Raw genomic sequence first — 18,838 nt, forward strand, 5'->3', positions numbered from 1 at the left:
ACCAAACATGCATAAATAAAACTCTTCTGTCATCACCAAAATGAGAGAGGAAAAAATGTTCCAAAAATGGACTAGAACTAGATTCGTGAGTACTGAACTGTAAGAACTAATTGTGACCTGATTCCTGAAAATCTACTTGGCGGGAAAATGCAGGAAGCCATCAACATCAATACTTACATTTTATACACCAACACTACCCACGGTAGTAACAATTGGATGTTTGAAAGTCAAATTTGAATTATACATTCCAAATCCAGTTCTATGTTTTAAATGTCAGAAATATGGCCAACACGAAGATAGTTGGTTCAAAACCCCAGTGTGTGGCCGATGCGGCGAATCTTCACATCAGGAACGCGACTGTAAAGCCACCCCACACTTTATAAACTGTCGAAAAGATCATCACATCAACTCTCATGATTACGAAGTATAAAAAAATTCAGAAGGTGAAATACAAATCAAATATCCAGAAAGATTATAGAATGGAAAACCTTTTTACATGGCCCAACGTTCTCAACGATAACAAAAACCAGTCCAAAGATCAAAAATAATGCATAGACAAACATAGGTCTACATAATGCAACAACCCATTCCTATATTCCTTATCATAAAGCTCTAAAAACACATAATCTCTACATAGACTATATTCAAAAATGCTCCAACGCCAAAAATCATCAAAAATTAAACCTAAACTGAACCCCCGACAGGCAGCACAATGGGTTTGAGGAACTTGGACTAGCTATCTATAATGGCTGTTGAGTAAACATTGTTAAAGCCCCTTAAAACTCATCTTCATTCTACGCATTAAGAATTTAAAAGCAAAATGATTTAAAGGCCTTGATTTGCTCAATGCAGTAGAGCACACTGACTAGGGTACTGATTGAAACGTTGTTCTTAACTGATATAAAACCTTTATTTGATCCAAATTGTTCTAGTATTTCAGCTCATATTCAAAAGAGCTTACTCCATGGGATTCACCATCAAGCAATACGACTCACCTTGGGGGCCTTAGAGCATCCCTACGTGAAAGTCTTTAGGCTGAAGCAAACGAGCCACCTGAAGCACATCGTAGAGATAACTTGTCTTTACAATATGCTTTAATGTTTATTTTGCAACAAAAAAATTCCAAAGACATTCCTACATTTGGCATAATAATAGTTTACAGCATTGACAATACCAAACTTATTTTTCTTAAAACTCCAAACGTCATTTGTATTTGTAATATTCCAGCGGCTTTTAAAATAGTCAAGATTACTTTTTACTCAGCACAAAAGAAGATATCCTTCCATTTTTCATAAATCTTATAAAGAAAGCCTCTTTAAATATAAGTACATCACAAGAATTTATACTAATGGTTCAAAGAATATGGAAAAAGGGTGCTGCAGCATTTAATAGCGGTAATTACACTGCATAGTTTCGTTTCCCCCGGATGGTGCATCAATATTTTCAGAGCAATCAGGGCAATAGTTATTCCCCTGAAACATATCGAAAATAATAATTTTGTAAATGTTATCATTCACTAAAAGTACTTCAATCATTGTACAATATAAAGTTTGAAACCCCATTATTGGCCATTATTCTCCTTAAACATACAAAGCTGTGTGCCTCTCGGGATAGTATATACTGCTAGTTACCTAATCATGTCGTAATTAACGGCAAGAAAAAAAAAACAGATCGAGCTGCCAAAATAGCCATATGTCTACAACTATCTGGTTTAAATTAAAATACACTAATTTTGAACATGGCATAAAAAACCTTATGATATAAGCGGCAGGCGTTATGGAATGAGAATATAATAACAAACTCCATGTGATCAAACCCTCCTTTGGTGAATTGCCTCCTTCCTACAGAACCATCTGTATTGACGATGTGATTATTTTATAAGGAGAATTCGTCATACCTATAAAACCTACTGCTACATGTTAATGGCTGAGGTTACACCCGAGAGCGTTTCTTCCGACAAAACCCTTTACCGTGAAACACTTTATTTAGAACATATTGTTTCAACCTCCACGCTATCGTTTCTACAATGTTCAGCACATATAGGAACGTTATGATACAGTTAATGTGTCTTGTATTTGAATTGTCTTGAATGAAGTTAACATTTTCAAACATAATTTGTGTGCAACCTATTTCATTTGAGTTTTTCAGTATTTTTGGCCAATATGTTTACTGTCAATCACCCTAACTATCTTTTATGATCAAATTTCTACTTACTCCTTATGCACAGCATTTATATTCCCAGTTGATCAGGATAATTATTATATTATCCTCGCCAACTTACCGTTTTAGTTTTGTCTTTTAACGCTGGAAGATAATGAACCCTATTTCATGCGTAAATCATTTTTTATATAACCTTGTTGTGGCACTATATAGTCTGATACCTCTGGCAATAAATCCACAATTGGCCATGTAATGTGAATTGAACCCGAATCGTTTGTATATCGATACCTCGCCTTAATTGTACGCAATAGCTCCCAATAGCCTCTCGCCTAGGTTCTCAGAGTCCCAGAATGTGTATATGGAACATAGTATCGAAGTTATGTGTCAGTGTAATATTGAAAATAATAGATGCAAGCACATTTAGCTTCGACACCCGCAAAAGCTATAACTTATGAATAAAACCTTGCCAGTTACTCAGACCTCAGCAACACCCAATCCATCAGCGGGAGCGACATAGCACTTAAATATTCATATATATCTGTTTCTCTCGCTGGTGCTCTAAGAATGTTATGAGCTTCTGAGTAAGTAACAGGTGTAAGGTGATGTTGTTTGCATTTAGAAAACGCACAATAGAGAGAATGTTAGCATATCTCTGTGATACTTTAATGTACTGTGATTGCAATTTCTTTGGATATCGTACTTGTGGAAAATGCACAAAATTTAAGTACACAGCTAATCAAAATGATTCCTTCAATGTACTCGAAAGATTAGCCTGAATTAGACTGAAGTACACCAGCTTCAGCAGTTACTAAAATAAGGAAAACTAGCCAAACTACACACCACCAGCTTCGGGAAGTGCAATAAATGAATTACCAAATATATCAAATGTAAAACAAGAACATTTATACTCTTCTTTACAGTTTCCCTCTGAAGTTCCAAAATTCAAAACGACCAAGCGGAACAAGCAGTTTTGTGATAGGTGTACGTCTGAATTAAAGCCCAGTTCAATACTCTTTTAATCAACATTACCCCCCTTCAATCATACACCGAAATAAAAGGAATTAAAATTTATTTTAATAATACGTCATTTTTAAATATATTGTAAAACCAGCAAGAAGAACCCGGGAAATTATTTTTCTTTAAAAGACTAACCATATGCAAAATATGATATACGAAACTTTATAGCGCCACCCCATCTATCTAACGAAAGCATTCGTTAGAAATATTGCATTTTTAATAACAGCTCCGGTCCTTTAATACAACTTGTCTTTATTGATTTGCAATATGATTTAAATAAGGACATGGTAATGTTTAAGATGCTTTCCAAAGGCAACTTAATATAAAAATACATAGCTTATATTATACGGGAACTAGCTCATTTGGAATGAAAATGCAGATAGACAATGTACGATTTTGCGATGTCATATATCCAGAAATATGTTAAGTGACATGAAACTCACGTTGGGGCCGACAAACATGTCTTTATATGAATAAGCATTACTTTACAGATTCTCAAAGATTATAAACATCAGTCAACATAATAAGACAAGCCCATTTGTATTGTACACAACCGAGCAATACTACTGTCTCGCTGAAATATATGAGCTGGTCCTAATGCAAACACTGTGGGCGATCATTACTAATCATATTCAACAACTTGATGGAGAATTGCATACGGATTCGACGATAAAGTAATTATTTCAGGTTTTTAGGAGCTACAAAAAACAGTAGTGCTGCCTTGAACATACATAACTTTAATAACACTTTCTTTGTTTTATCGCAGATGTGCATCTATATATAACGACGGTCTGAAAGTGGGAGACAGATTTGTAACTCCCTTTGCAATACAGCATGGCACCATCACTAGCTGGTTAATAGATAAAGCCTCAATTTTTACTGCAAAAATTATAACCATACTTAGAGCATTGAACAACGTTGAACCATCTATGTATAAAATTAAATCACTTTTATGATTCCGTTTTCTTATTAAAAGCCTTGCATAATTTCAAATCTGACCACTAGTTAATATTTGATATTTTAAAGAAACATGATGTTCTCGTACTATCCGTATGGTCTGCTGCCTAGTCACATCATCATAAAGAGTGATGAAAGAGCAAATAAAACAGCCAAAGCTGCTATGCAATCTTCCGTTTCCGAATGGAAGACTCTGTGTAATGACTACAGATAATGGGTAAATCAACATGCTCGCTATACTTTTCAAAGCTTGTGGAATGAAAACTCTACGAACATGCTTAAGAACATCAAACCCACTGTTGAAGGGTGGTATCCCTCTATGGGTAGGTACTGAGCCAGTCGCGTGTCGGACACACATACCCGACACATGAATACCACCTGAAGGATGAACTTCGATTGGAAGTGTACCCTTCCAGCGTCAAGTTCGTCAATTTCCACTGTGGGGCGGAAATATTGCTACGTGAACTGTTTGAAAAAAGAACCGAATGAGGATGTTCAACCTGATCATATCTCATACTTTTAAGTGAATGTGGTTTATACAATAAATTTTAATCATGTCATAAGGAATTTACTTACGGTCCATTAACATGTTATTTTCTATAAATCTTGTAGAATTTTAACATCTTACGTTTTATATTTGCTTTGCTGTGCACAATTTTCTATGGAAGGGTTTAACTTCTTAAATTATTTTGCAATTCATTTTAACATATTTGAAACTTAACCTATTTTTGTCACAGCATGGTCCATGGTTGTTCCAGCATCAGTTGTTTGTTGTCATTGTGAGGGCCGTATATTTGATCCTATTTGGGTCAAACTACGAAAATTTCAAAATCTTGGACGAGTTATATAATGGTGATATTTATCCGTACGTAAGAAGTTATCTGAAATCTGCCTGGTTCGTCTTTAAAAGAACTCCGGAGGCCACAGTTTTGTTAAATGCTAATATTAAACTTGATAGATAGACTTTTACCATCAAGATCTCGAATGACCTTACTCATACGTATTTTGCAAGTCGACATCATTTAGCGTATGTTTTGGTTAGCTTCGTCACGATTCTAGGTCAGTAGTTTTGATAAAATATTGATCAAAGCTGGAAAATATTGGTCTGTAATAGAAATATTGAGTTTGGTTGCAAGCAAATTTCTACGTATCAAAGTGGTAATGTGTTTTTCGCTTTTGCACCTGAAGAGTTGTATTTCAAGTTGAGTTTTAATCAAACGTGTACACACACACAAACACACACACGTATATATATATAGCCCAGGTATGTTACCCATGTTACACCTATTTTTAATTTAACTTTCAGTAAACCCTATAATTTAATAATTTAAGTACAGATTAGTAAATGCATGCTAGGAGCCGTGAATAAATATTAATTCATTTATATGCATTCGCATCACCATTGACATGTAAACGTGATGAAATTTCGCTCATTCTGAACAGAATGTCTAATTTGTTGTTGTTGTTGTTGTAGGGTTTTTCAGCACACGATAGGCTATACATGACTCCCAGTATTAATGATGGAGGAAGAACACGGGAAATCCCCGAAAAGAGCCACAGGTCCACGAGAGACTACTGGTAAGTTTTCTCACATACCCACATTCGCTGTACCCGAGACTTGAACCCACAGAGACAGAAGTGACAGAGCAAGAAACTTCATGAATGTATTTTATTCTCGGTACACCACTTTATAGAATCTTATACTAAGGAGATAAATCTGTAATAAGGAATATAATCCAGGGATTTAGCCCATCTTATATCTAAAATGGGAACATTTCGATTGTACAGAAATCGACAAAATACATTTCAAATCATTACTTACAGTCGCAGCAAGTTAATTACCCTTATCGACCACTGGGGGCAACACCGTTATCGTTTCATGACCAAAATTTTGGGCAGTTCATTCAATATTGTGCCTTTAAAATACTGAAATGGATTTGCAACCCTACAATGGGTTGAAAATACGCTGTTTATTCAAAGAAGAAACGTGTCAGAAGAATTATATAATTTAATAAGCAGTAAAGCTGGGGATTCTACTAAAAATCTTTGCATTATCTAAATTATCTGCTTTCCTCGACGAAGAAAAAGTGTACAAATTTTGATTGTCCCATTGTAAAGAATATTTATGAAGAGTTATAATGAATTGATTTTTCTACATCCCACGTTTAATCTCTCCACCATCCAATTTTCATAATTATAAGTGAATTATAATAGTACTAGTGTACAAACACGCGTATCATTTCAATCATAAATTTATATTCTCTTGTGAGAAACCGTATTAATTGCCTTAATTTCATAAAACTTCCCATTCTTATGCTTAAACATTCCATGAGCGTGATGTTGAAAATTAATAACTGAATCACATTTAGTTCAAATATTGTTTTATAAATAAGGGTACTGAATGACAGATGGATGGATGGATACAAAGCCTATATTAATGTGACCTTTCTTCTTCAACATTATGGCTACAATAAATGAATCGCTTCCTCTTTATTGTAAAAATTAGAAGGTTAATACAGAAGCAAGAACTTTGGCAAACGTACACTTGTAAACTAAGTTATTTTATGATATTGCCGGACTTGAGGGCCTGTCATGACATTAATGCTGATAACAAATTATGTAGTGTTGAAATGGATTCTCTTGTTAATTACTTGAGAGAAATATTATAATATTTTATGAGGAAATATTTATTCAGTGTTTCATGATCTCTATAGTTAGTGAAAAGATTTATATAAGAAGCTGCTGCCATGTCAGTATGGGGGATTATAAGATCCCATTGTGAATGGGCAACAGGGATGGGACCACCTGCCCACGGCAAATATGTGCGAACAGTCTCGTATGCAGCAGTCATGTTTGGAAATCAGTACATGGTGAAAACAGAGGAGTCATGCACACAAAAGCTTCATAGGTGACAAAATTTTAAGGGCAGTCCCTACAACTCTTGTTAACATGGACATACATAGAACATATGAACTGACCATCGTTTATTTTAATACAAGGCTCTCCCAGTTTCAGGGTGATCCAGAATATACAATTTTTTTCATGAAGATATGCATGGGTTTACAAATCTTTTAGGCTTTAGCAGCAGAGGGGGCGAACCCTACAACTTTTAGAAGGTTCCAAATGTCAAAATAATCCTTCCACACAAAAGAAGTAAAAATGACAACAACACAAAAAACTAACTTTTTTAGGACCCGGAGAGAGTATCTCCAAAAGTTCCTCTCTGAGCTAGTTGTTTTGTTTTCATTGGAAATAGATTAAGTGTGCGAAACGATTACAAAAAATGAACCAACTCGTTGTCGCGCGCGCCACCTCTGCTGCTGCTGTGAATTAAAAAGTTATTATATCAATAATGGCAAAGATCGGAGAAGCACACAGCGCTAGATTAGCACGAGAGCGACTAGAAGCAATTAAAAAATGTATTCCTGTCCGTGATAGTGTCAGAGAAAAACTAAAACAACGACAAGAAGCACAAGTTGAATTCGCAGAAGGTGCAGAACAGTTATTTAAACCCGTCACAAAAGTTACTGAAAGGGTTGCAACAGCTACTGAAGGTCTACTTGCGCCATTAAACCAAACTGCCGAACAAACTAAAAAAATAGCAGCAAGAGCTAAGAAAACAAAGAAGATTTTACGAGAACATCCAGCTGAAATAGCTGCAGCTCAATCTCCACCTGTCGAAGAAGAAATGCAACAAGTATTTGATAGTATTGATAAAGTCCACAAGGAGGTCAGTGATGTAAAGAAACGTGTTACGCCAGAATCAAAACCACCTTCAAAACCGGCAGCACAATTTAGAAAAGAGGGTTATAATATACTTCAGGAAAAACGATACAAAGTTGCCGCTTACGGATATGAAGTTCGTGATAAATTATTAGATCCAAAAACTGTCGATGTTCCAGAAGAAAAATGGCTTCCTTTTGTATTTCGAGAGTATGAAAATATATCAAGAATTACCAGTAAATACAAGGATAAATACGAACAGTTTGTGAAACAAGTTGAAGAAGCTATAAGATATCCGTTACCAGGAGATATTTTATCATCAAAAAAAAAACTTCATTCTCTCCGCCTGGTATTGAGGAGGAAGAATCTGGTGTTACAGGTAGTGGTTTGGGAAGTCATATTATTTGTCCTGATAGTGTTCTCAATGATGTGTCACGACTTGAAGTTCTCATAGGAGGTAGACGATCTTGTAATAACTCACCAGAAATAATTAATGAAGCAGCTGATATTTGTCAACGATTATTTCAGGGTGGTATCATGGACATTCATGTTTACCGAGAACTTATTGATGTAATTTTTGACAGTGACTAGAGACACTACGATTAGATAAATGACGAACAAATAAGATGATTATACATAATGATCACCGTGGACCTACTGCGGTCAGGGTGATAAGCTCGCGACTACCAGTTTATAAAGCAATTTACGGAGACGAACTTGGTGATGTTGTTCAGGGTTTACTCAGAAGGATAGCCCCCAAAGCAATACCGATTGCAAAATAATTATCGGTGAAGGATATTGATGTGGTTCGTGATAAAGCTCCTGGTGCTATTCGTAGCGTCGCCAGTAAAGTATTTTCTGCAATCAAGGATAGACTGGCACGATTACGCAGACCAAAACCACCGCCATCGGTGAAACTGGCAAGCACTGAAGTGATGCCTGCAGATGTCAGTAAAGTAATAAATCAAGCCGCAAATCAAAAACTAGCGGAGATGATAAACAAGCTGAACTAATAAATACGAGTATGATATTGGGAAGTGGTCTTCGTTTTAGACGATAACAAATTAGAATAAAATGCTTAAACGCCTGTCCGACCCAGCGTTCGACATGGACGCACCAGTACTCAAGGATGAGTCTGTACGCGATTATCAGTATTATTCTTATGAAGCACGAGATCCAAATCAGCGCGGACGAATTGAATTACGAGTTCAGGATACAAGTAGATATGTCTTGCCCGCTGAAACATTTATTGAAGTCACAGATGCACTTGTAACAAATGTTGCTGCTAATACAGAATATGGAGCTAATGTCAGGGTTGGTTTTGTTAATAAAGGTATCATGGCTCTATTTAAAAGTGCTATATACATGATTGATGGAAAAGAAATTGACACAATCCAAGATAATCTTGACGTTGCTACGATGATCATTGGCCTAGCAAGATATTCAGATGATTATACTAGATCAGCTGGTCCGACTATGCTGTTCACCAAAGATAATTCGGAACCTCCCGATGGGAGACCTGATCTTGTAAGACAACCAAGAAACTTAGCCGATAACGCTGACGCTGATATATGGCCGGTGGTTCACAGCAATCCAAATTTCAACTTAGGATTTAGAAGGCGTCAATTAATGTTAAAGGGTTATCGTAGGAGATTTTCATGTGCGATTCTACTGTCCCACATCTTTGGATTTTGCAGAAATGTCCGAAAGTTAATTTTTGGAGCCAAACACATAATTGTTCTTCATCGAAAAAGTGATGATAATGATGCTATCTGGCGATAAGATACCGCTGGTGTTGTTGATGGTAAAGTAATATTATTTAGGCTCGCATTGTGGATGCCGGTAATGACTCCATCAATTGCTGAAGAACAGCGGCTACTGTCGTTTATGGATCAAGGCGGTAAATCAATACTGTCATGGTTAACAACAACCACCGACATTAATCAAAATCCCGTCAATGGTTTATTCACGTGGCATATATCATCACAGCAAGGTGTTTCTGCACCAATACATGTCTTTGTTGCTCTTCAACTTGCTGCACGATTAAACAATCAAGAAAGAAATCTAATGGTGTTTGACAAACTTGGTGTTTCTGAAGTATCTTTATGAATAAACTGACATCAAGAACCATCGGAGGATATATTATTGGATTTCGATAATAATTATGTAGCGAGTGTATACCATCGTTTGATGACATTTATGGGACGTGATCAAAATATTGATACTGGTTTGCAAATATCACAGTTAGATTTTACGAGTCTGTATCCGATTTATTACTTTTCGCTGCAACATCTTGATTTAGTTAAGCAATCTGTCGTTGAATTACACTTTAGAGCCACCGTAAACTCAGCTGATAATTACAGAACAATTGCGGTCATACTCAGTGATAAATCAATGCTACTCGAGGGTGTTGGCGGTCGAATGAGAGTCATTGATGCCTCAGTAGAAGACATATAACAATTAAATCAATCGCGTTTATTATAAAAATGTCGTACAGTCACGTTAATGTCACTCTGACTCCTGGTCAGATGAAAAAATTGCAATCGAAAAACGCAAGCACATGTGGAGCAACGACAACCTTGAAACAAGACCAGATTGCTAATGGTGGTTCAAATAAACTATCACAGACTAAAACTCAACTAAATCATTTCAATAAAGCACTAAAAGCAAAAACCGGAGTTCAACTTAATTTTGCTCCGAAAGCCGTCAAAGATATCGTTAAGACCGGTGGCATTTTTCCACTTCTCGCAGCTATACCAGCGTTAATAGCCGCTGCTGCTCCAGTCGTAGCAAAAGCCGCTGCGTTAGGTGCTGTTGGAACCGCAGCCGGAATGGCATTAAAGAAAGCAACTGGAAAGGGAATTTTACACAAGGAAAACTTTTAAAAAAAAGATAAATACAAACACAAAATCCATGGTACCAAAACGGTTCTATCAGACGCAGAGCGTCTCGTACCAATGTCAAATTTTGATTTGCTCGAGTCTGCTAAACAATTAAATATAAAAGTTTCAGAGGTGTTTTTATGCGAGACCAATTATCACAACGACTAAATAATCCGCAAACAGGAATTATTAATCTCGACAACAAAAACGGTCCCGGAACTCACTGGGTTGCTTACGCGATTGATCCACGTGGAATTATTTATTTTGATTCGTATGGGTTAGCACCGCCAGTTGAATTTCTAAAGTATGTCAGTAGCGCTTCAACTCCAACTTGGTACTCAACGCTACCAACACAAACACTAACTGATCCACCGCTATGTGGTCGTAAAGTAATTAATGTACTTGATGCGATATCAGCTTCAACTAAACCACCTCACAAAGTCGTACACGAGTATACCGCAAATTTAAACAATCCTCAAATAAATAATGGTTGATATTTACGGAAGATCTCTCATCGCAAGGGGAAGCAAAAAAACAAGATGTTGATTTATCAAAATATGCAACTAAAGATGAAATAGATAATCTTTTAAATTTATCTGGAATAGACCCAGACGAGGATGTTATTTTTCAGGATAAATATGGTAAGCTAAAAACCAACAACATCAGATGGAATGTTATAGTTCGCAGGGTCCTTGGAGCCACCACAGATAACATTCCTGTATTCATTGACAGCGGCAGAATCAGAGACTCAAGTATATCATTTACAACCATCAAAAATGAAATCGCAAAAAGTGTCACTGATCGCTTAAAAAATACCGGTGACACAATGACAGGTGAACTCAGCATGAACGGAAACAAAATACTGGTTTTAAGGGATCCAACATCCGACGAGGTCGCAGCGACAAAAAAATATGTTGACGTCAACTGCAACACCATAGATGGTAGACTATCTACGTTGCGAGCCGAGTATGATGTTCACGTAAACGCGTTTGCAAGACTTCGTAGAAACTTTCAAAAAACTAATGAAATCGAAAGTGAATTCTTTGGTGATCCATTAACCGTTGACTTGAAACTCACCGATATTAAGACGGGCATCGACACAACCAAAAAAACGCAAGAAGACATCGTAGCGGGGATTCCTGAAATCGTAAACAAGACCAGTCTGATTAAAATTTCAGCCGGAGTAACTCCCGGGCATATTACCAACATCCTATATACGGTATCATCTGGGTTAGCAACATGGTCGAAACAAAATAATACTATCATATATACCGCAACAATCACTGGTGTGTACAGATTGTCTGTGTTCAGTGCTGCAAAATTTGAGATATTTACAATATATCCCTGGCGGCATTCCACCAACAAGTTTTTTGGAGTTGTGACTATCATATTAAATAGCGGAATCGAATAAACCTTTATACAGGAAGCCGCCGACAAGGAATTAACCGCAACATCTTATTGGTGGTGTATAAAATTTGTAGCTGGAACACCTCAATTGGTCACTGTGTAGAATAATAATGACAGTGTCAACGATGATAGCGTCAACGACAACACTAGATGCGCAGCAGTATGGATACGATCAGGTGTGTGAATGGCAGTCAGAGTTAAAAACCGTCGTTGATCAGAATACGTTAAAAGTAAAAAAAGTACCGACGACGTGTAATTGTACTAGATGCTGTAGTTTATTCAGTATCCGCGTTAGTTGCATCCACCGGAGTAACATTATCAGCGCTGACCCCGGTAACAACTGCAGTAGCAGTAACAATATGCGTTTCGTCATCAACTGCAATCGCAGGTGTTTTTAATATCATAGCAAAAAACTGTCAACGTGCACGAGCACGAAATATCACGACGCGGTTACACGATTAAACACAGCCATGACTCTATATTCTAAATTGTCGTCGTTTATATCATCAAGCCTCAGCGACGAACAAATATCAGATTCCGAATTCGCGTTAATGGTTAAGACATACGAGGATTTAGAACTTCAACAGTTAAATAATGACCGAACTATAGGCTCTGCTCGACATAGTCGGAAATACAACTCCGGCAAAAACCACGATGATAACAAGCTCGACTAACCCAGAAATCAACATTATTTTTCCAACTGCAATTCCAGTGAAAGAAATCGCGTTATCACAGTTGCAAGTATATCACAGCTGGCCAAATATCAGATCAAAGTCATTTGGTGGATTACCAGCAAATAATACGTTTGTGGTTGCATATAAAAATAAACCAGATGGCACTCCTGACTGGAACGTCATTGGGTTACCAACTGGGTCTTATCAAATCGAAGAAATCAGTGAGGAATTGCAACGTCGAATAAAAAATATAACAGGAAAAGAAGCAAAGATAAAAATAATCGCCTAGGAACCAACGCTGTCCTCCGCGATCGAAATAAGCACCGTTGACTACGCTGTGGATATCTATCAAAGTTCAACCAGGTCAATATTGGGCTGGCCTGAAATTCTACCACCAGCGCCACCAATCCTGCCTGAGCCTAAAAAAGTCTGATTATGTCACCGACGGGCAATCGTATCACGAAATCACTCTGCCGTACAAAGATCGTTTACTTGATATAAAAAATTCAAATCACAGGAATAGTATTAACTTCGCCTACGTAGGTAATATTCCTGGATGGATCTTTGAATTTGAAAATGAGAGAACATATGGAAGTTTCGACATATATTCTATTACCAGCAGAGAGAAAATTGAATACTTTAAAATTATTAATCAAACGTATGAAACACACCTGCAGCGGCTGCGGCAGAGTTTTCTGGAACATCTTTTTGATATATCTTTACGCAGCGACATCCTTAAACAAACTGAGATACTGAATCAACTTGCATCCGACATGGAATATCTTAACCTACGAGCAATCCAGGCAATAATTAATACCGACAACAGAGCCGCAGAGAGAGAAAAACGAGCCAAACAAGATTTTCTTCGCTCACACAAGATAACATAAGCTGAGCTACCAAATTTTAAATTGCCCGGGTATAACCCAGAAACGTTAAAACAATCAGTCAGCGACATCATTGATGAGTTCTTTCCTGAAATATTTTAACAGTACAGAAAAACACTGCCGCCGTCAACTATTCTCAAACACAACAATAGCTCTGAAGGGACAGGCAGACATGTCTCTCCGGAAATCGTAAATATCACCTTAGTGGTTGCGGTCAATCTAGTCTGTGACGTGATCGATGGCAGCTATGCCACGGAAAAACAGTATCAAATCAAGCCCAGCAGGGATACATTCTCTACTCGTTTATCTCCAAAGATCCACCTGGATTTTTGATTGTGCAAGAGCCAATCAATCCCGTCTTCTTGAAATGTCATAATCCGTGGTTATCAAGAATAAATTTTAAACTGACCAGTCCGGCCACCTTTTGGATTTGAGAAATCAAAATCTAAATATTAATGTACTTGTGAAATCTTTAGATTTCCATCACACTCCAAGATTTTCAATGTTACAGAGTATTAGTCAAAACCGTGTGTGTACATTTGTCACTGACAGGCCCTGATTTCTAATTAATCGAACGATTATTATGTAATGTACCAACACGTGAAGTTTTTTATACACGACAAACAAGTACTTGAAAACCACATCAGAAAAGTATTTAATCAGCTTCTAGCCGACCCAGTTGAAATTGTTATTGTTGTATTCGGTAACGAGGATTTTTTGTTGACACAACCAAAGCTTGATAAACTACAGCGAGAACGTATTTCTATGATCACGTGTGATAAGGATCAGATTCTAAATTACGCGCATTCTTGCATTAAATTTGATTGACTTAATGAAATATTATCCAACTCATCAGGGTAAAAAAAAATGCCGGATTGTGAAACAAGTAGTATTTTTACTTTCGATTTCATTTCCGTGTAGTGGACTTCATTTCTAGGTATCCTTGATTTCATCAAGTGAACTTTCAATCGTTTCACTGGTAACTAACTTCGTTACTCGATCGTTTCACGATCAGACATAAATTTCTCCAGCTGTCTCACGCGTGTCTTAATTAATTTTGTGCACTCGTACTCTTGTGATAATTGTGACCTAATTTTTTCAATTGCACGAGACAACAAAACAAATTCATTTATTTGTGATTCTTCTATCGTAGCTAGCAATTGGTACATATTAGTTTGAATTTTCTTTATAAACCGGTAATTAGATGGCAAAATATACAGTCCTTAGTTGTTAGCATCTTGCAGAGTTTCAAAATCAGAAATGATTTTTTTCAGGATTTAATTCATCAGATACTTTTATACCGTTATCTTCTAATTTTTTAATAGCAACAATTATATCATTGATAGTTTCGTAATTCATATTATTATATTATATATTTAAAAGAAAAAAAAATGTACACCATATGTGAACTCCTAGGTTGCTCTTATAACAACCTAGCCAGTCCAGAATGGTGTGTTTTATTTACACTACTTACAGATGTATCTTTTAACTAAGGACAGCACAGACATATATATATTTACACTATTTACAAGATATATTTTTTAAGTAAGGACAGCACAGGCATATATATTCATTATGTGAACTCCTAGGTTGCTCTTATAACATCCTAGCAAGTCCAGAATGGTTTACACTAACGACGATACATCCCGTGAGCCTCTATGGTGTCATTGACATCCTATCAAGCTTCGGGAGCGGAAACACAACCCCCTGTTGTGAACCACTAACCTGTCAAACAACAGTCTAGAGGTCCAAGAGGACATGTTTGCGAAGGACAGAGCACAACATGTATATTTACACTATTTACAAGATATATTTTTTTAACTAAGGACAGCACAACATATATATTTACACTACTTACAAGATATATTTTTTAACTAACGACAGTACAAATAACTAGTATTCACACTATTTACAAGATATATTTTTTAACTAAGGACAGTACAACATATATAGTTACACTATTTACAAGCGGGTTTATATTCTACGCTCAGCAAAGTTGCACATCCACCCCCAAAATCAACCAGTGAAGTGAGAAAAATGTCACCACGCGTGGCGATAGGGTGGGAAGATGTGTAACTTTGTTGGGTTTCGAAAACCCCGGTTATAATACGGATCCTATAATATATAAACCGACTAATACCTGAAGATTCAAGAGTAGCTCACCTCTGTTTATATTCTTATTTTCCTCAATATAATCGCAGAAAAAAATGAACCAGGAAACCAAACGAATTTGATAAAATAAGGATATTGTTTTTGAAAAGAAAAATAGGCGATTGCGCCAACCCCTTTGACAGAGTTATTGATATAATCATTGACTATGTCATCCTTGACTTTGTCAAAGGGGAAGTAATTGGAGAGTGTACAGGTGACACGGAGAACCACTTACTGTGTATACAATAAACGATACGTTATAACTAACTATCTAACGCAGCTGTAGTGTGTATACAATAAACGATTCGTTACAGTTAAATGCATTTGACTTTAGCTGTTGTAAAATAATACTTTCCCGCGACATGTGAAAGTCAAGGGAGAAAACTGATTGCATGCTATATGCCTAACGGAGTTATCTCCCTTGCACTCAGAAATTTATATGGAAACCCTCGGATTTTACACAATCTAAGAATAACGAAAAACAATCTTTTGATTATATTTTTTGCAGGTGGCGGATTTGCATATTTTTTCTGCGACTTTTCGTATTGAAGCTACACAAATATCAAAATGCTTGCTAGCTTATTACATTGAATGAAAAATTGTCTCTTCTCCGGTCACTATATTTAAAGATTGAACCATCCTAGACCTTCTGTCCCCCCCCCCCGCAATCCCACGTGCAACATTCTCGCGTTGTGTGATAACTTGTAGGTTAGATAATTCATTATTAAGTTTATTGTTATCTTTGTGATCGATCACAAGACCATCTTCGATCTTTCCAAAGAAACACTTGAACACAAAACGATGGTTGCAATACCTCTTACCCCCAATAGTAAACCTAGGATAACCAGCGTTATCAACAGCACCAACTGGCCTTTTCAACCTGCGATTTCTGATTACTCCATCGAGATTCGCTTCGTAATTCTTAATAGTAGGATGTTGGACAAATTCTTGATTCATTATACAATAGTAATGTCATTTGTCTAATTTATAATTTGTCTGAAAACTTAGTTATATAATCGCGCTCACATTTCAGCGCATCACCGTTATTTTTTTATAATACCGCTTATGTTCCCTATACCGCTTTGCGCCACAACTCGCGCACAACTGCGTTTTACCTCTGACCCCAATACCACATCGTAGGCATGGTATTGGTCCTAGACTTCCTCTCCTGATGCTTTGTAAGTGTTCACCACAGAATTCTTTTCTGCAGGATTTATTACAAACGGTTACAGATCTCACTTTGAACCACTTGCATCGATTGGCTTGAGACATTATATATATAATATTTCTTATTTAAATGTTTGTCTTAAATATAATATGGAGGAGTTTGAGAGATTATTTGCAATCGAACTTTGGAAAGCTTTTAGATTCGATCTTGACAGATTAACCCCTGACTCGCAGAGGCGGGCTCTAACTGATCTGATTGATATTATCAGGAGTGCCATAAAAGAATTTCGTAAAGATGTGGCATCTCACGTATGGTCTACATTCAAAATTATACATGACACCGAAGGTGTCGACGACGATGTCAAGGACACTACAATGAGCTATGCACGAGCGAAAACGATTATCGATTACCTTGATAGTCGAAAATATTTTTTCAGATTAAAATTTATCGTCAACACCGAAGGTGTCGGCGAAGCAGATAATTTGATTATCCGTGACAAGCGTGACCCTGTCCTTGCTAATGGAAAAATTGTCATTGTGAGTAAAGATTCCAAACCTGGAGCGCTGACTGGGATTGATAAACCATATTACGCTCGAGCGTATCCTGTAACAGCAGTCATTTATGGAATTTATCCGATAAAAAGCCCAACATCGATGATCTTGCCCCAGTGAGATTCTCCTTGACAGAGTCAAGGCTGAATTGCGTAGCTGAACGAGTAATAGAACATTTTAAGAACGCGATGCGTGGAAACGGTTTAACTGATCTACGACGTAAAAAAGTAACAGAGTGGGCTGAGCAGGTTAAAGATACTGGAGCGTCAATAAACGATGTTGCCGGGTTAGATAAAAACACTAAGATTTCCAATAACCGTAAAAGCAATAACAGGGGAAATATTATACAAATCGAAATATAATCCAAACGGAGCCTCAGTAAATATCATTGATCATAACGCACACGCCTGGACTGACGCAGTTGCAATATTTCCACGAGATCGTGTTGTGAGATGTTACTCATGAAATATATTTGATGCTATTCACGCGCTGAATAAAAGCGATCCTGAATCAGTGTGGTTATTTTCGAGTTCAGATAATCATCAATATGATCAATTTGTACTCGTTAACGGTGAAATATTCCGTAAAGAATCTCTTCATGATGCAATGAGAAAACTTGCACAAAGATACTCGAAAGATATTGAACGATTACTAACTAATTGTTTCACTGTCCCATCAGTTGCAGCCCACGCTGCCAGAGAAAAAAATTCGTGGAAGCCAACACGATTTGAGTTTCTTGAAGATATGCGGTTAAGTTGTTGTGAATACGGACATGGATTGTGGAATACCAAGTATAATCGCGGTGATATGATATCAGTTGATATGGTTGCGTGTTATCCTGGAAGGTTTCTCGGGTACGGAGAATGCGCTGGATATTTTTAAAAAATGTGGTCATCCGACACACGAGATGACGCGAGTGGCCATTAATGGACCATTACCTGATTTTGACCTGACAGGATTCGCTCGTGTAGCGTCATTTGAATTCGCTGAGGGTCTTCATGTTATTTGTTATGTTTGGTTTGGTAGGCATTTTAGTGAAAAACGCTGGGTACGAATAGTGCTTTACGATATATGCTTGATTGTAACATACTGATATCGCTGACAGTCAGTGAGGCAATTATATCATATCGGGCACAGACTGAAGTTTGGTTACCAACACCTGAATTAGTTGATTGCGAAGGTGATGATTACAGTACATTAACCGCCAACCTCGAAGATAAAAAAACCGCGAACGATCTTGGAAGAAGAATAATTGGTAAGTTTA

General features: G+C 36.9%; 1 protein-coding gene across 1 annotated transcript in view; it reads right to left on the minus strand.

Moving 5' to 3' along the window:
- LOC149798045 (heat shock 70 kDa protein 12A-like) overlaps positions 1-18,838 on the minus strand; it is a 71,904-nt gene that overhangs the window by 38,143 nt on the left and 14,923 nt on the right. The gene's annotated exons all lie outside the window — the stretch shown is intronic.

The sequence above is a fragment of the Sinohyriopsis cumingii genome, chromosome 6, assembly GCF_028554795.1.
Source record: "Sinohyriopsis cumingii isolate HCF-2022 chromosome 6, ASM2855479v2, whole genome shotgun sequence".
Taxonomy (NCBI): domain Eukaryota; kingdom Metazoa; phylum Mollusca; class Bivalvia; order Unionida; family Unionidae; genus Sinohyriopsis; species Sinohyriopsis cumingii.